We start from the raw sequence: 17025 nt of genomic DNA on the forward strand, positions 1-17025 counted from the left end.
TATAGGCTGGAAGAGAGAGTGCGTAGAAAGTGACAACAAGGAATTAAAAGAAATTGTGATATATCCAAGGATATTTTTAAGGCACCTGCATTGAAGAGAAGAAAGCCTTTTATATGAAGTTAAAGGTGGCCAGATTTTCCTCTAACCTAAACCATCTTTGAGGAGATGGTGATTAAACTGAGCTTTCCAGAATAAAATGTAAATTAGCATTTGCTATGAGAACAAGCACTGTATGGTCAAGCTTCTTCCCGTAATGTGTGTTTGTTGTGAAAGAAAGGGGTATATAAACTGCAAGAAAGAAAAGGGTACATAAAATGCCATTTTTTCCACTAACATCTCCATAAGTTTTCCAAAGATGTAGAAGGTTTTGGTGAAGGATGGTTGTTAGGAGGAGGCAAAGAAATAAATGTTTGGTAGTTTTATTTCAAATGTAAAGAAATAACAGGGTTATTTCAGATTTAAAATAGATTATTCAGTTAAAAGTAGAGATAGTAATCATTGTATACTTTGATGTGTTTGGAATTGTTGCAAAGTGCACTATTTAATTTCTATTGTATGGTAACTTAGAAAATTTTTTATCTTCATTAGGAAAATATTGAAAATCACATTTTGCTAAAGCTATCTGGGAAAGACTTTTTGATACAGCTTGAATGAGCGAAACATGATTGGTGTATAGACCCCCGAAAAGTAAAAATTCTTGTATAATTTTTACCGAACGAGAGGAACAAGTAGAAGCAATTCGATTATAAACCAAGAAAGGCAAATTTATGAGATTTAGATAAATTTAAATGAGAGAGAGATTTTTTTACTGTATTTTTCAATAACGTCTAGAAAGTTGTCTTCATAAATAGAGCACAAATAATATAGGAATATAATAAACACTGCATTGAAAAAAAAAACTTCGTGAATGAAACAAACATTAGGAGTACAGTTAACATAGCACCACAAGTCAAGTGGTCTTCATGAATAAATTGAATATTACAAATACAACTAACATTGCACAGAAGTGAAACTAAGTGTTAGAAGAAAAGCAGTATATAAAACAGCATTGAAACACTGTAAATACGTGTGTGTTTTACAAATGACTAGGGAAATGTTTGGTGAGCTTTGAAAATTTAAGGTACAATAGCCTAAATGTTTAAATTTGCAAGAATTTTAGAATACCTGTACTGTATTTATATAGGAGGCTAAAATTGCTGACATGTAAATATTTAAGTACACCATTATATAATTAATTGATACATCTTTGCAACTCATGTGAATAATATTTCATAGAAAGTTTTGAATAATTTTACTCAAGGATAATGTATTTTCTTAATATTTTCATTGATGGCAATTAAAGTTTAGTATTATAATAAAGGTTGTTATGATTATGTCTGACTTTTACATTTGATGAATGGGGCAGGTGATGGAGGATTGTATTTGCTACTTTTAAGATGAAGAACATGAAGAATACTACCCCAATTTGACTTTTAATGAAATGATTCACAGGAAAATTTGGGCAATATGGAGAAAATGGTACTGTACTCGTAGTTAGAAATTTAGAAAAACCCTGATTTAAGTGATTATTGTATGTGAATTACTGGCGGTCTAATTGTAATCTAATTTTGGACAGAACACAAGCAGTATTATAGCAGGTGTAATATTGTATTAAATGAACCTTTCTGCTTCAGCATATCAAGGACAATATTTTGCAGTTTGTTGTAATAGGAAAAAGTTCTGAAAGGATATTTTCTTGTTGAAGGTGTGACAAGGTAGGAAAACTTGACATTTTTATTTTGCAATGTTAAATTTGGACTCCATGTTGAAACATTTTGAAATTAAGTTAATTCAAAGGTTGAACGTGTGATATTTTGATAAAGTAATTTGGTTAGTTGAACATGTTCTGCAGTGGAATTTTACTTTTGTTTTTTTTTCTTCAAATATTTTCGATTAACAAGTTGATTATTTGGTCTGCCACTATGTTCCTCATTCTTTGCTTTTCAACCATTGAAGTGAGATTGATGCGAAGCCTTTCTTTTTACATGCAGCCTGGGCAGCGAGCTAAATTGCTTTTCAGGACTGGTGTACGTGAATATGTGGGTGAGAGCTTCATAAGGAAAAAAATAAACAAAAAAGTTTTTTTGAACATAAAAAGTCTACTAATACATTAATAGTTAGGAAATAGCCAGGAGGAGCAGTAGACATTTTTTTCTTTGTTTATGAAATGTCATTTTTGCAGGAATATTATGCAGACTGAGTGCAGGTCGTAATTCCAGTGAATCAAGTAAATGTGTTTTTGCGTGAATAGAAATTGATTTTTATTATAATGTTGATGGATATGTATGATTAAGCAAACAAATGTTTCCATTTAGTTCAGTAAACTCCCCAAGCCCAGGAATTCAGGGGTGGGTACGGTCCAGACCCTCCCGTGATGAATTGGGCTTGAATATACATACTGTGTAAGAGAGAGCATGTGAATTGTGTGTGTGTTTATTCATTACCCTTAAGGTTCTTGTTTAGGGTGTGTCCAGTGCCCGCAAACAACCAACCTTACTTTGGTGATGTTTTATGATGTCACTTCTCAGATGATCTGCATTTAGTCTGTAATGGAAGTTTTGTTTCTCACTGTTGTCTTATCCTTATTTTCATTATTTTATCTTTTATTTTTAGAGTGAGGGTTGTTCCAGGACTTTATTTTAATGTGCCTTATGATTATTTTCAAGTCCAATACAAGCTGTCAGCATTAATAGAGATAGCTTGTCTTGTACAGTCTAAATGTCATTCAGAAAAATTTTTGCTAGGAACTTTAAACTAGTAAATTTGAATAGAACTTCTCTTTCCTTGTATAGTACCGTATAGCATTCCTGATAGATTTTGATTGCAAGAGTTCCTTAGTGTATCTGTTGTTGATCTTGGTGATGTTTACCAAGTTACTAGATTTAAGACTTATCTTAAGAGCAGATCTGCTTCATATAATAGTAGTTAGAGTATGAAAAACTACTATTACAGTACAGTACTAATACTAATCAGCTTTCACATAATGATCTCATAAGGCATAGATAAGTAAAACTGACAGCTTGTATTAGAGGATGATGTTTTGTTTTTTGTTATGCAAATTTCAATTTTATTTTCTTGGATTTATCCTTGGTTTATTATTTGTTTTTTTTTAATAGTTTGGGCCACGAGCGGTTGAATGAAGCTGAGCAGTCAGACTGAGCTGAGAAGAATGATGAAACTATCTGTCTGTGGATGTACATTGTCTTTGACTGAGTGCCCCTTGTACATATATATATTAGGAAACGTCTGTGTAAACCTGGGTATCAGTGTAGCTAAGTAAATTATTAAAACTTGTTTTTTGAATGGCTAGAGTGTTATTATCAGAATCCTGAATTCACTTTAGGCAAAGTTTATTATCTTTCATATTACTGTCAAACATCGTTACATAGGAATTTTTAGTATGCCTTCTCTTGTGAAATACAATTCCTGTATTCATCTTTTGTAAGTATGAATCTCTCACTAGTCATTTGGCACTGATATGCAGAATATAAATATATATATTATATATATACATATTTAATTTTTTCCATTCTTCTGATGCCTATATTTGGTACTATTATATTCATGTAAAGGGCCTTTCCAGGAGCTTTCTTGTTATGTAATTGTTCTTTTTTAATAGTTCCTTTTTTATTGGGTTTTGTTGCCCAACTTTCTCGGAACAGCCCTTGTTTCGTCATTCTGCACCATTAAATGTTCATGAGGTTTAATGTTTTCAGCTCATTTGGCAAAGGAAGTTTTTTGCAGCTTCTATATCGTTAATTGTCTCAGAAAGGAGGGACCTGTGGTGGGTATTCTTATAATACACGATACCTGATTGGCCAAAACTGGGTGATGGTTGTTATAGTACGTGCCTTCCGCAGTTGCTTGTAAATTTTCCCTCCCCTTCAGAGCCTCAGGTCCTTCCTTTCTGATGACAAAAATTTATTTTTAGGTGCATAGAAACTATATTCTATTCCCTCCCCAAGATTAGAGTATACAATCTCTGATAAGTGCCCCCTAACCCCTTCTATCCCTTTGAAAGAATTAAAGGCTTACTAGATGGTGTCTCTAGGCTCTGTAATCCCATGTTTAAAGCCGAGAAGCCTAAGAATGGGTATTCTTATTATAAATTCTTTAGAGTCTAACATATCTACTGCTCTGTAGTGATGTATCAAAGTAGTAGTAATATTATTCTGTTAAACGTGAAATATACTGTGTTCATGTCAAGTGACTTTTCATTTATGTCCTCCTGTTAAAATTTGTTTTCTGTGTGTTTTTACCCCAGTAGAGCCTTTCAATTTTCCACATGTGTGGTCTTTTGTTATTTTTTCATTTTCCACAATGTGTGGTCTTTTGTGTTGAAAGTTTATATGGTGGTAGAACCCATAATAAGGAGAAATTCTCTTCTCTAGGCAAAGTAAATTACATTTTGTCCATTCATGGCATGATAGATTTTGAATTTTCATGATTGGATAATTGACAAGAATAGATTGTACTCATAATCTGCATAAATATTGTAGCATTCTGCTTCTTCAGCTAGACTTTTAGCTTTTCATGCAATGATAATTTGTTCCAACAGGGAGTACTTACCTCGAACTACTTTCTTAGGAGTATCTGGGATCTCCTCCCAACCGACCAGAATTTTGTGAAGTTTCCCCTATCTCCGTTTTCTATAGTGGGTACCTCTGGCGGATGAATACGCGCCATGAGGCGACCCGGGGTCAGAGAGCGTGCTCGGCCAGGTCTCGGTTGTCAGTAAGTTTCTGGTCGCGACGTGATTAACATCTCGCCGTGCTCTCTTCACCCAGTGTCTCCAAGCGGTCCCCACGTGTTCAATCCTAACCTTATCCACCTCTTTCCTCTGTGTCCCTGTGTCGATCGGTGCTTTAGTGTTTCATTATGGAGCATCCCCGTCGTTGCCCCGGGCCTATGGCTGGTAAATCTTGTGGTGCCTTTCTCTCCAAGCCGGAGGTCGACCCCCACACCTTGTGTTCTTCAAGTAGGGGCAGTGTTTGATCCCCTACAGCCATGTGTCCAGAGTGCGAGTCTTGGAACGAGATCCAGTGGGTTCTCTACGGAACGAAGAAGAAGAAAGCAGCCAAGAGATCGTCTAAGAAGGCTAGCATCTCCTCGCCTTTAGCATCGCCCGGTGCCTCGTCGGAGAGGGGTTCCCTACCGCCTTCCCCTACCCAGAGTAGGGGACGAGGTAAATCCGTTGCGGGGAAGCGGCCCATTGCCCTTCCCCAAGAGTCTGATATGTCTGTTGGTGGGGATGTTGTGTCGGTTCAGGCATGTGGGGGGCCTGAGAGAGGGGCGGGAGTATGTTCGGGAGACGAGGTCCTGGTGCCTGCAGGGCCCGTCTGCCGACGATCCAATGTGGGGGAAGCCTGCTATGGCCTCTTCCCCCGCATCATGGGTATGTATTTCAAGTGCTTCAGCGACCGGGGGAGACACCGAGAAAGATGTAGGATCGTCGAATTCGGAACCCGTCGCCTGGGCGCCACCCAGGACACCCTTCAGGTCGCCCATGAGACTGGAGGAAAAGTTCGACACCTGGTTCACCCATAAGAAAGTTCCTCGGTCTTCCCGCCGCCGTCGTCGTCAACGCTCCCGCCTGTCTTTCTGCAGCCCTCTTCGCCAGCGGACCGGCACGAAGATCTCCCAGCAACTCTAGACATATCAGTCGCCTCAGCGGGTTCGCTTTTCTCCCCGTCATCGTTCTCCTCCTCCTCGTCAGATTCGTTCTCCTCGGAGGATGAAGGTCTGAGGGACTCGAGGAGGAAATGGGAGAGGTCCCGCTCACGCTCACGCCACGGCAGGAGACGATCCAGGACCTCCAGGAAGAAATACAAGAGGAGCCGCCCGTCTAAGGGTAAATGGGTGCGGGTCACGATCCCCCAGAGTCAACTCCTCAAGGCTACCTCTGCCCCGGGCACCTCTGGTTGGCTTCCTAGAGCCCCTTCGTCAACCTCGCGGCACGGCTCCTCCAGCAGACCCGATCATTGTCAGAGGTCGACGCACCAGGTCACGGTAGAGAAGCATAAGTCCGCACAGGCTCTGGCTCCATCCGCCCAGCGGAAAGAGTCGCTCCTTCCCCTGGCAGCTTTGTCCCAGCCTCCGGTACTTCAACGGCTTTCCCTGAGCAACAAAGCCACCTAGCTAGTCCGGAGAGGCCCACAGCTCTGCAGAGCTCTGCGGGAGGGAGTAGACCCATGACGGCTACTCCCGTCCCAGCGCTCAGCAGGAGAAGATGATTCTACCTCCCCACGCGGATCCATCCGTCATCGACGAGGCTCCCCATGCGGAGGATCAAATAACGGAAGGCATTGTAGAAGGAGGAGAGTGCTCTTCGGATGACGTCTCCTCCTACCGGAAAGTCTTGGCCCTCATCAGGAGCCACCATAGACTGGATGAGCCTAAGCCTTCAGCAAAACAAGCATGGCTCTCCGGGCTTAGCAGACTGGTAGACAACCCAGTTCAACAGAAGGTTCCCTAGCCCTACCCCTGGCGAGGGACGTGAAGCTGGGTATGGACCACATAGACTGGTACATAGCCAGCCAAGCAGACGCCCCAAGGAGCCATGGTGCCTCCAAACTTCTCCCGGGACTTCGCAAAAACGCTTTTATGTCCTGGAGGGTCGTTGCGGAGGTCCCCGTATGGTCGAGCCAGCGATCGCCATTTTGAACCAGGGAGCGGCAGAAGACAGGGCATCCTCTGCTCCGGTGTGCTTTTCACTAGGAGAAACCTCCATGATGGAGGATATGGCCCTAGACTTGGTGTACGTTTCTTCGTGGTTGGACTGGTGGGCCTGCACGCTGGTGGGGTTACAGTCCTCTCATGACCTCCCTGTCCCCGAGAATCAGTCCTTGCTAAGGGAACTGATCAGTTCTGGAGCCAAAGCGCTGAAGTTTCTCTCCTACCAATTGCTCTCTCAAGCAGCCAACTGGGTCTTGCGGAAGAGGGACACAGTGCTGAGCAAGTTGGTGCGGAGGTTACCCGAACAGGAAGCGAGGACATTGAGGAACTCGCCAGTTTGGGGCGAGTCTGTGTTCCCCCTGAAGGCGGTCGAGGAGGTGATGGAGAGGGTCAGGAAACTTAAAGAAGTGGGAGAGCCCAGACCCCCGCCTGCAAGATGGCCAGCTCACAGGAGACCCTCTTCAGACGCCCCTCACCCGTCCCATGTTTCGCCAGTCCAACCGAGGAGGGAGTCCCCGTCGGTGTCTTGGCACCAACCCCGCAGCCCTTCTGTAGTGGTAGTTCAGCCCCACAGTCAAACTTTAGGCCCTCCTATTCCAGCTCTAGGAGAGGACGATCCAGGCGCGCCTCTAGGAGGAGATACGAAGAGAGGCCCCCTACTCCTGCCGAAGCCTCGGGTAGGGGGATGCCTCAAACACTCTTGGCGGGACTACGAAGCGGATCCGTGAACCGTAGCAGTACTGAAGGACGGGTACAGGTTGCCCTTCCTAGCGGAACCGCCCCCTCTGATCCCGGACCAACAGGCGGAGTGGTTGGCGCCCAAGGACCCCTTGAGAAGAACAGCATTGCAGGAGGAAGTGTCGGCCATGCTCGCCAAAGGGGCGTTGGAACCAGTCAGGAATCCCGGGCTGGGGCTCTACAGCAGACTCTTCCTGGTGGAGAAAGCAACAGGGGGTTGGAGGCCGGTCATAGATCTGTCGGCCTTCAACAAGTTTGTGTGCAAGACCGACTTCAAGAAGGACACCCCGAAGTCAGTGTTGGCGGCCTTGAGGGAAGGGGACTTCATGATATCCGTAGACCTCAAGGACGCCTACTTTCAGATACCTGTCCACCCCTCCAGCAGGAAGTTCCTAAGAGTAAAGTGGGGTACCCAAGCGTTCCAATTCAGAACCCTATGCTTCGGACTGTCGACAGCTCCTCAGGTCTTCACGAGGGTCTTCGCAACAGTCTCAGCCTGGGCACACGAGCAGGGTATCCGCCTGATTCGTTACCTAGACGACTGGTTGTTGCTTTCAGCCTCAGAGGGAGCACTGAGGGAGCAAGGCGCAAAACTTATACAATTCTGCAGGGACTTGGGTATTACCATCAACCTGGAAAAGTCGCAGCTGACACCCTCCACCAGGATGACCTACCTGGGGATGGTTCTAGACTCCCAGTTGGTGAGGGCCTTCCCCTCCTCGGAGAGGCTAAACAATCTGGATCAGATACTTCGACCCTTCTTAACGGACCAGCCCAGGAGAGCCAAGGACCGGCAGAGATTGGTGAGCCACCTTGTGTCGTTGGAGAAGTTGGTCCCCAAGGGGAGGCTCAAACTCAGGGGAGTTCAATGGAACCTGAAGGAGCTCTGGATCCCGGGGGACTCCCTGCACAAAAGAGTCCCGGTGTTCCCGGAGACAAAGGAAGTCCTTAAGTGGTGGCACGACAGGACAAACACCCTCAAAGGAATGCCCTTCGCAATTCTCCGGAGATGCTGCTGTTCACGGACGCATCGGAGGAGGGTTGGGGAGCCCACGTTCTCGACGAGTCAGCAAAAGGGAAATGGTCCCTCGAGGAGAAGAGCCATCACATAAACGTGCTAGAGCTGATGGCCGTGCAAAGGGCATGCCGAGAATTCGTCCATCTACTCCGGGGAAACACAGTGGCTCTGATGTGCGACAACGCCACGGTGGTGGCCTACGTGAAGAAGCAAGGAGGACTGAAGTCAAAGGAGCTGTGCAGTCTCACGACGCAATTCCTGGAATGGGCAGCGATAGAACAGATCAAGGTTACAACCAGGTTCATTCCAGGAAAGAAGAACATTCTAGCCGACTGCCTCAGCAGGATGGGTCAAGTAGTAGGGTCAGAGTGTTCCCTACACCCGGGAGTGGCCCGGACGGTCATCCTGAAGTGGGGCTCGCCGGTGATGGACCTCTAAGCCACGAGCCTAAACGCACAGGTCCCCGTGTTTTGTTCTCCTGTGCCAGACCCAACAGCAGCGTTCGAGGACGCCTTTCAACACCCTTGGGACAATTTCGACGTGTATGCCTTCCCGCCCTTCGGGATGCTCAGACAAGTTCTCAACAGAGTTAGGCGGCCGAACAACCTACGGCTGACTTAGGTAGCACCCTGGTGGCCGGAGAGAGAATGGTTCACGGACCTAAAGGAAATGGTGCGCCTCCCCCCCTTGGCCCCTTCCAGACAAGCCAGACCTCCTCCGTTAACCACACTTCCAAAGGTTTCACGAAAACCCTCGGTCCCTCCGCCTACACGCGTGGAGGTTATTGAGCGCCTCCTGTAGAGGGAAGGATAATCGTCGAAGACCGCAATAAGGATGTCGGGGTACCTAAGACGGTCCTCAGTCGCAGTATACCTGGCGAAGTGGGCCACCTTTACTAAATGGTGCGCCTCACAGAACATCAGGCCATTGGAGGCCTCCATTCATGAGATAGCCGACTTCCTGGTCTATCTGAGAGACGACGTGGGTACGTCTATTCCAGCCATCAAGGGAGTCTGGGCGGCGTTGGGCCAAGTCTTCCTCCTGAAAGGCATTGATCTAGGAGCGTCTAGACAAATCTCGACGCTCATCAGGAGTTTCGAACAGTCTTGTTCCCCCCAGGCTTCTAGGGTGCCCCAATGGGATGTGGCTAGAGTGCTGAAAGTTTTGTCGGAGCCGCCCTTCGAACCCCTCTAAGATATTTTGTACAAGGAACTCACCCTCAAGACGGTCTTCCTGTTAGCCCTTGCGTCGGCGAAGAGAGTATCTGAGCTCCATGGGCTGTCATATGAGGTCTCGCACCCGAAGGGTTGGCGGGAAGCAACTTTCAGATTCTTACCTAACTTTGTAGCCAAGACTCAGAACCCAGCTTACTGGGACCCTAGTTTTGAGGGGTTCTCAGTGCCAGCGATCCCGTGTTCCGACAACCCGAGGGACTTGTTACTGTGCCCAGTCAGAGCGGTGCGGAAGTACCTGGAGATAACGTCCAGGCTTCGGCCTGGGATCAAGAGTCTGTTCGTCTCTTCAGGGCTACTGAAGAAGCCAGTCTCCAAGAATACAGTTTCTTTCTGGTTACGACAGGTAATTATGAGAGCTTATACAGCTCCGGAGTCTCCCTTCCAGGAAAGCGTAGACCCCATGATATTAGGGGCCTGAGTACTTCGTTGGCCTTTGAGAGGAATATAGCGGTGGGCCAGATCCTGAAGGCAGGCACTTGGTCCAGACAGTCCACCTTAACGGCTCACTACCTAAAGGACTGTTCTAGGAAATCTTTGGACGGCTTCTCTCTTGGTCCCGTCATTTCTGCGCTCCAGAATATTTAAAGGCGTAGCCCTGGGGAAGCCGTGGGCGGTAAGTCCAAGAGACATAGTTCCTTCCCTACCTTTCCCCCTTATCACCCTTCCCCTCCATTACCTTTGATCCCTTCACCTACCATGGGGAACATGTTCAGTTGGATGCATACGTCTCCGAAGACTCTTACAGAAGCGAGTTACTTAGACACTAAGATACAGTAGTTTTTTGCGTAGTTTTCCCTGGTTCTCGTTTCTCTCTTGGGGTCAGTAGAACCTAGCCTCCTATCTAGGTTCGTTTTTCCCTTCTCCAGACGGTCTCTCGGTCCGGAAGGCCACTCCCACCTCCGGAAGGCCACTCCCACCTCCTAAAGTATAAGTCTCCTAAGAAAGTAGTTCGAGGTAAGTACTCCGTGTTGGAATGTTGGAACAAATCGCAAGATTTAAGTTATTTGTATTTTTCCTAACAGTACTTGCCTCGAACTACTTTCGGGTTATGGCACACCCATCCTGCCCCGAGTGCCTTACAGGACTTCTGAAACCGTATCTATCATAAACTTACTGACGACCGAGACCTGGCTGAGCACGCTCTCTGACCCCGGGTCGCCTCATGGCGCGTATTTATCCGCCAGTGGTACCCACTACAGAAAACAGAGATAGGGGAAACTAAACAAGATTCTGGTCGGTTGGGAGGAGATCCCAGATACTCCTAAGAAAGTAGTTTGAGGTAAGTACTGTTAGGAAAAATACAAATTACTTAAAATTTGTGATATTTTAGTAATTATATTATTAATGTAATAATGATGTAATTGAAAAAAAAAATGGTAGATGATGAAGGTATTGATATTGCTATAATATAAAAGTCACAAGGAAAAACAATTTTTAGTAAAATTTCATATTTCTATACTTGCCTGATGTTCACATTGCTTTGTTTTTAAAAGCTCTGTTTAATCGACATTTACCAGTAAAATTTTGAATTTAAAAAAAAAAAAAGAAAACTCCCATTTTTTTAACCCTTTAATAAACACGTGCCCTTGGCAAAGTGAGGAACATTTTAGTGGTACGTGGTAACTGAAACACCTTGCCTTTGTCTTTTACTTGTTTCAAATTCAAAATTATCCCTAAACTATACTCCTGATACCACGAGGCAGTGGGGAGGAGAATGGTCATGTATATAAAAATCAGGCGAGTATGGAAATAATTTTTTTTTATTAATATTGATTATTTCTGTGAATCTTGCAGGATGTTCACTGTTGACTTCCACACACTGTTGAAGGTCGGATGCAAGCGAGGAAAAGGGATAGGAAAATCAATTAAAAGCAATATACCATAGTTAAGATTTACTAACCAGGTATATATTAATTTTAACAAATCTTCTCAAATTAAGTTTGAAATATGGGACTCCAGATTCTCGACTGATGCTAATTAAATCTGGACTGTAGCTTGTCTAAATAATAGTTCTTGATTTAAATGATACTTTGATTGATACCAAATCAATTATCCAATTAAGACCCAATACTCAAAGATAAGTTTTATAAAATAACTGAATTAAAAACTAATTAGACCACCGCTCCACAGCCACTATGGGGCTTAGATCCTTGCAATTTTCATAGGCAAACAAGGATTCTTTAAGATGATGATTAACGAAAACAGACTTGGTAAGACATTGAGCTGCTGCTAAAACACTTTCTATAAAATTTTAAAGCCAGTAGCTGTACCTCCTGTCTTACCTAATGTAGGCACTCCTCAAATCTCTGTAGAGGTGTCAAGAGTCCTCGGGGAGGGCACTCCTCAATCTGACCCGAGAAATAGGAGCTCTGTCGCCAGACCAGTTCCTCTGCTTTCTGTTCCTCCTCCTCCTTTGCCTGAAAGATTGTCTCGAAGATTGTCCAAAGCTGCTGTTCACCATCTGTGACAACGCTTTCCCTCTCCCACCCCCCAAGGACACTGTCGATGCAGGCTACGAGGAGGGATCCATCCTAACTCCTCTCAGGAGTTTACACACTAAAACCCTCCCTAAGACCCGGGCTTCAAAAGCTGTAAGTTCCACATCAACGGAAGTGCAGTCCCAGTTCGGTTGCAGCTTCAAGATATGCTGCCTGCCTAAGTCTGCCAGTCCAAAGATCTGTCTTAGAACAGAAAGAGTCGGACCACACAAGTCCTTTCCTACATTAGGACTATTAATTCCTTGGGAGACCCAACGTGTGCACCCCCGGAAGGAAAGGATACTATTTTAGACCTCTTCTATGACAAAAAACCCCAACCAAGACTATTGCAGCACTGCCCTGGTCTAGGGGATAAAGGGTGCCAAGAAGATGGCTCGTGTACAAATTTCAGGTTCCCAGTTCCTTCGGTTGGGAAGCTGATCTCTGTTGCTTCCTCCACAGTCTGTATTGCAGAGGAAGTATTAAAAGATAGTGGATGGCCTGCCACCACCTCTGCTGTTAAGCCCAGCAATCCTTTCTGTAACACAGACCACAACTAGAAAAGCTGGCAGCGTGACTAGTGACGTTCTTGGGAGTGGGTGCCATGAGCATGCAGCGAGTTGCAAAGCTTTTGATAAAAGTCGCTTCATGGCTGGACTTACTTCTGGTTGGGCTCGGTGGACTTCTGGTTGGGCTCGGTTGGACGTCTCTTCTGCAATGAGGATTTCTCCAACAAACACAATAGAGACTCGATGTCCACCTTTTTGCTCTTTGGTACCAGGAAAGTTGAGTTCCTGTCACACCACGTGGTCCAACTGGGTTTTGAAACCGTGTGACTCAGTATTTCAAAATTCCAAAGGCAGTTGCTAAAGAGAGAAGCGTTCAAGTTGCGCAATACATCGATGGAGGGACCTTCCTTCTTCAATGTGGAAGACATCACAATGCAGTTACCGAGCACTGAAGGAGGAAGGAGAGTCAACACTCCCTTCTCCACAGGGCAATGGTATCTCGCCCTTACTCCTTGGCATCACCAGTGCAGAGACCATTTCATCAGGGGCAATAAAAAAGTGCAAATGCCTCCAGACAGACCAACAGGAAGCCCTTTCCTGCCAAAGCAGCACAGGGAAGAGGAGGTAAACATAGACATTCCAACAGGGGGGAGGGGCATTCCTCCTACCTGTCCACCAGTGAGAGGATGCCTACATAGCAGGTGGCAGAGGTAGTTGGGCCACGAAGCCTAACCTTGGCCGGTATCAGTCCTTTGAGCATGAGCAGGATACCATGTCTCATTCACTCTCTGTCTCTCTCTCCTTTGACTCATCATCCAGTGATGTCACATTCCTACATGAGGGGATCCGTGAAGGAACAGGCCCTTCAAGCCGAAAACCAGACCACGCTAAAGAGGGGTGCTCTCAAAGAGTTACTAGAAGAGTCCCCAGGCTTCTACAGTCAACTTTCTCGTAGAGAAGGCGTCTGAAAACTAATCACTGACCTTTCTCTGAACAAGTTTGTCTAGCAAACTCCATTCAAAATTGAGATCGCAGACAACATGGTCTTCATGAAAACACTGGATCTAAAAGATGTGTACTTCCAAATCCCAAACCATCCATCCTCAAGTTGGTACCCATGAATCGTCCTGAACGATCTGTTATATTAGTTAAAGGTGCTGTACGTTGGCATGTCCATAGCCCCTCAGGTGTTAACAAGGTTATTCTCCCTATTGTTGACCTGGGCACACAAGAACAGCATTCATCTATCAAGATATCTAGACAATTGTCTCATCTAGCAAACCCTATAATGACTCTTCTCCAGCAATGAGAGAGGCTTCTATAGTTTTGCCATGATCTGGGGATTGTGGTTAATCATGAGAAGTCATTTTTGCAAACATTGCAAAAACTATATACCTCGGGATGGATACAGACACCCAACTAGCTTTTCCGCCCAAAATCAGAAAAGGAACACTAAAGCAGTTGGCGCACCCATTTTTTGTTGCTAGACTCACCTGTTAGGCCACATGACTACCTTGGAGAGTCTAATGATCAATGGCTGTCTTCAGTTCCGGTCTCTCCAGTGGCAGCTAAAGACCTTTTGGTTTCAGCACAAAGACTTCCCAAACCTTTGGATTCCAGTGTGTCCTGAGCTAATGAAACACCTGAGGTGGTGGGTATCGAATACCAACCTACTTAGGGGTGTAGATCTTCTCTCTCCTCTCCCAGAATTTATGCTCTTCACAGAGGCATCAAAAGAAGGGTGGGGGGCTCACATGTTGCAGCACACGGCCTCCAGACTGTGGTCCAAGCCACATAACCCTCCTGGAAATGAGGGCAACCTTCCTGGCCCTTAAGAAATTCCAAAAGGAATTTCAGGGCACTTAGTGGTGCTGATGACCAACAACACCATGGTAGTAGTGTACATAAACAAACAAGGAGGTACCTTTTCAGAGCACCTTTGTCTTCTAGCTGTAGAAATACTCAAATGGACAGAAGACAACTCGGTAGCACTATCAGCCCGTTTCATCCCGGGCAAAAGAGAATCTGAGCAGGAAAACTCTAAGATAGTTGGCTCCAAGGGTCTTTGAATCATCAGATGTCCAACAGTCTATACATTGTGTGGTATGCTGACAGTAGACTTGTTTGCAATGTCTCTCAAATGAAAACTTTTGACGTACTGCTCACCAGTAGCTGATCCCCAAGCACTTTGACAAGATCTTTTCCAACACTAGTAGGACAATCTAGATGTTTATGCATTCCCCCTTCTGCCTAGTCAGGAGTCTACTGAACAAGGGGAGGGTATCAGAAGACCTGTCGATGATCCTATAGCTCCAATGTGGCAACATGCAGAATGGTTCCAGAACGTCTACATATGCTCACAGAGGTGCTGATGGAGCTCCTTCCACTTCCCGATATACTCGGACAACCACATGCAAAGATATACCGCTAAGCAGCAGCTTCACTACTATCCCAGTTATAGCGGAATGTGTTATACCTATGCGAGGAAAATCTGCTCAGTCTTGGCAGAGAAAGGTTACTGCTCGGCCTTGAGCCTCGCCTTTAGACTAAGGGGAGTTAACATTTCCTCTTCGACGGAATTGACTCTCCTCATACGGAGTTTCAAGCGTACCTGTCCTCAGCCAGAATGTACTTTGCATGTTACGATCCCTGAAAGGAGCACTTTATGAAGAGCTGCGTCAGTCATCAGAGCGTGACTTGACACTTAAAAGACTGTCTTCCTTCTTGCTCTCCCCTCTGCAAAGAGTCTGCGAGTTGTGTGGTCTTTCTTACTATGTCACCCATTCAAGGGGATGGGGATAGGTAACACTCTGCTTCAACCTCGAGTTTGTCGCCAAGACTCAAAATTTGGGTGTGGCAGATCCTAGATTTAGCCCCTTCCAGATTGAGAGTTTTTCTGTAACTATGACCCAGATCCACTGTTACTGTGCCCTGTGAGGGTGCTGAGGTGTTACCTCAAACCACAGTAGCTCACCCACTTGTTAACAAAATGTTTGTTAGCATGGGCAGGGTTAAAAGGAGAGTCAGAAGAAGTACAATCTTTTCATGGATTCAACAGGCAATAAATCGCACCTTAAATCCTGGCTCTCCCCTGCAAGGATGTAGACCCAGAGCTCATGATGTTAGGGACCTTGGCATGTCCCCAGTATTTAAAAAGAACTACTCTGTGGCGCAGGTACTTCAAACAGGTGCTTGGAAGCGTCAGACAACCGTCACAGCCCACTACCTGGAAGATTTAACCCACGGGAACCTGGATACCTTTTCCATTGGTTCTGTGGTGGCTGCACAACATATGGTCAAAACACCTCAAGCTCCATTGTGGGGCAAGTAGCAGTTGGTTGAGGGCAGATGTTACCCAGGATTAGTATGGGATGAATGATAATGACTGGCCTCTTCTTTCTTCTTCCCTTCTCTTGGAGTACAGCACCTATACGCTGCAAGCTAATCTCCTCCATCTGCAAGTACGAACCATTTCCCTTGAGTAACCTGATATACGATATATATATTGATATTGGTTATTTTTCTGTCTTCCCAGCAATATAGGAGTCAGACAATGGCTGCGTCAGTCATCAGAGCGTGACTTGACACTTAAAAGACTGTCTTCCTTCTTGCTCTCCCCTCTGCAAAGAGTCTGCGAGTTGTGTGGTCTTTCTTACTATGTCACCCATTCAAGGGGATGGGGATAGGTAACACACTGCTTCAACCTCGAGTTTGTCGCCAAGACTTTTCTACTCCAATAATTCTTACTTTTACAAGTCACAATACTTAATTCTCACACAAAAACACATATTGCCTAGGCTGTTAACTTTCGCACATACTCGAGAATTTAACTAGGTGACAGAGGTCAAAAGCCAACCAGCTGGTTAAGGACTTCCACCCACCTAAGGGAGAGCCTTCTCTATAAAGAGTAAAAAGGTTTTGTACCGGGTGTCGTAACAAATAACAAATTTGGAAGGAATTTGTACTTCTTCCCTAATGATACAAACATTGAGCTCTTTATACCTATTTGTCTCACCATCAGCTATCCCTCTGTAAGTCCTCCCTGCAATCAAAAGTGACAACATATCACTGGTGAGTGTGTGAGCGTGTTATTTGGTCTACCTCACGCTAACCCCCTGAGCGGGGTGGCTGGTCTACCCCGTGCTACTCGCCCCGACTCGGGGGTTGGTTATACCTCGCTAAATGTCTTATGGCTATCATCCAGTTTTGCTGAAAGTATATTCCCTATAAAATGCCCAAGGTTTGTATTATAAGGAAAAATACAAATTACTTCTAAATTTGTTATTTTTGGTTCAAAAGGGACAAAATCATCTCGTCTTCCCCATAGGTTACTT

General features: G+C 45.1%; 2 protein-coding genes across 2 annotated transcripts in view; one reads left to right on the forward strand and one right to left on the reverse strand.

Annotated features, from left to right (window-relative positions):
• LOC137638575 (vesicle-associated membrane protein 2-like) overlaps window positions 1-3149 on the forward strand; it is a 69906-nt gene extending 66757 nt beyond the window's left edge. The window contains 1 exon segment of the mRNA XM_068370755.1: window positions 2031-3149. The gene's annotated coding sequence lies outside the window, so the exon portion shown is untranslated.
• LOC137637910 (large ribosomal subunit protein eL22-like) overlaps window positions 1-17025 on the reverse strand; it is a 257432-nt gene that overhangs the window by 96424 nt on the left and 143983 nt on the right. The window lies entirely within an intron of this gene.

This window comes from Palaemon carinicauda, chromosome 3 (assembly GCF_036898095.1).
Source record: "Palaemon carinicauda isolate YSFRI2023 chromosome 3, ASM3689809v2, whole genome shotgun sequence".
Taxonomy (NCBI): Eukaryota; Metazoa; Arthropoda; class Malacostraca; order Decapoda; family Palaemonidae; genus Palaemon; species Palaemon carinicauda.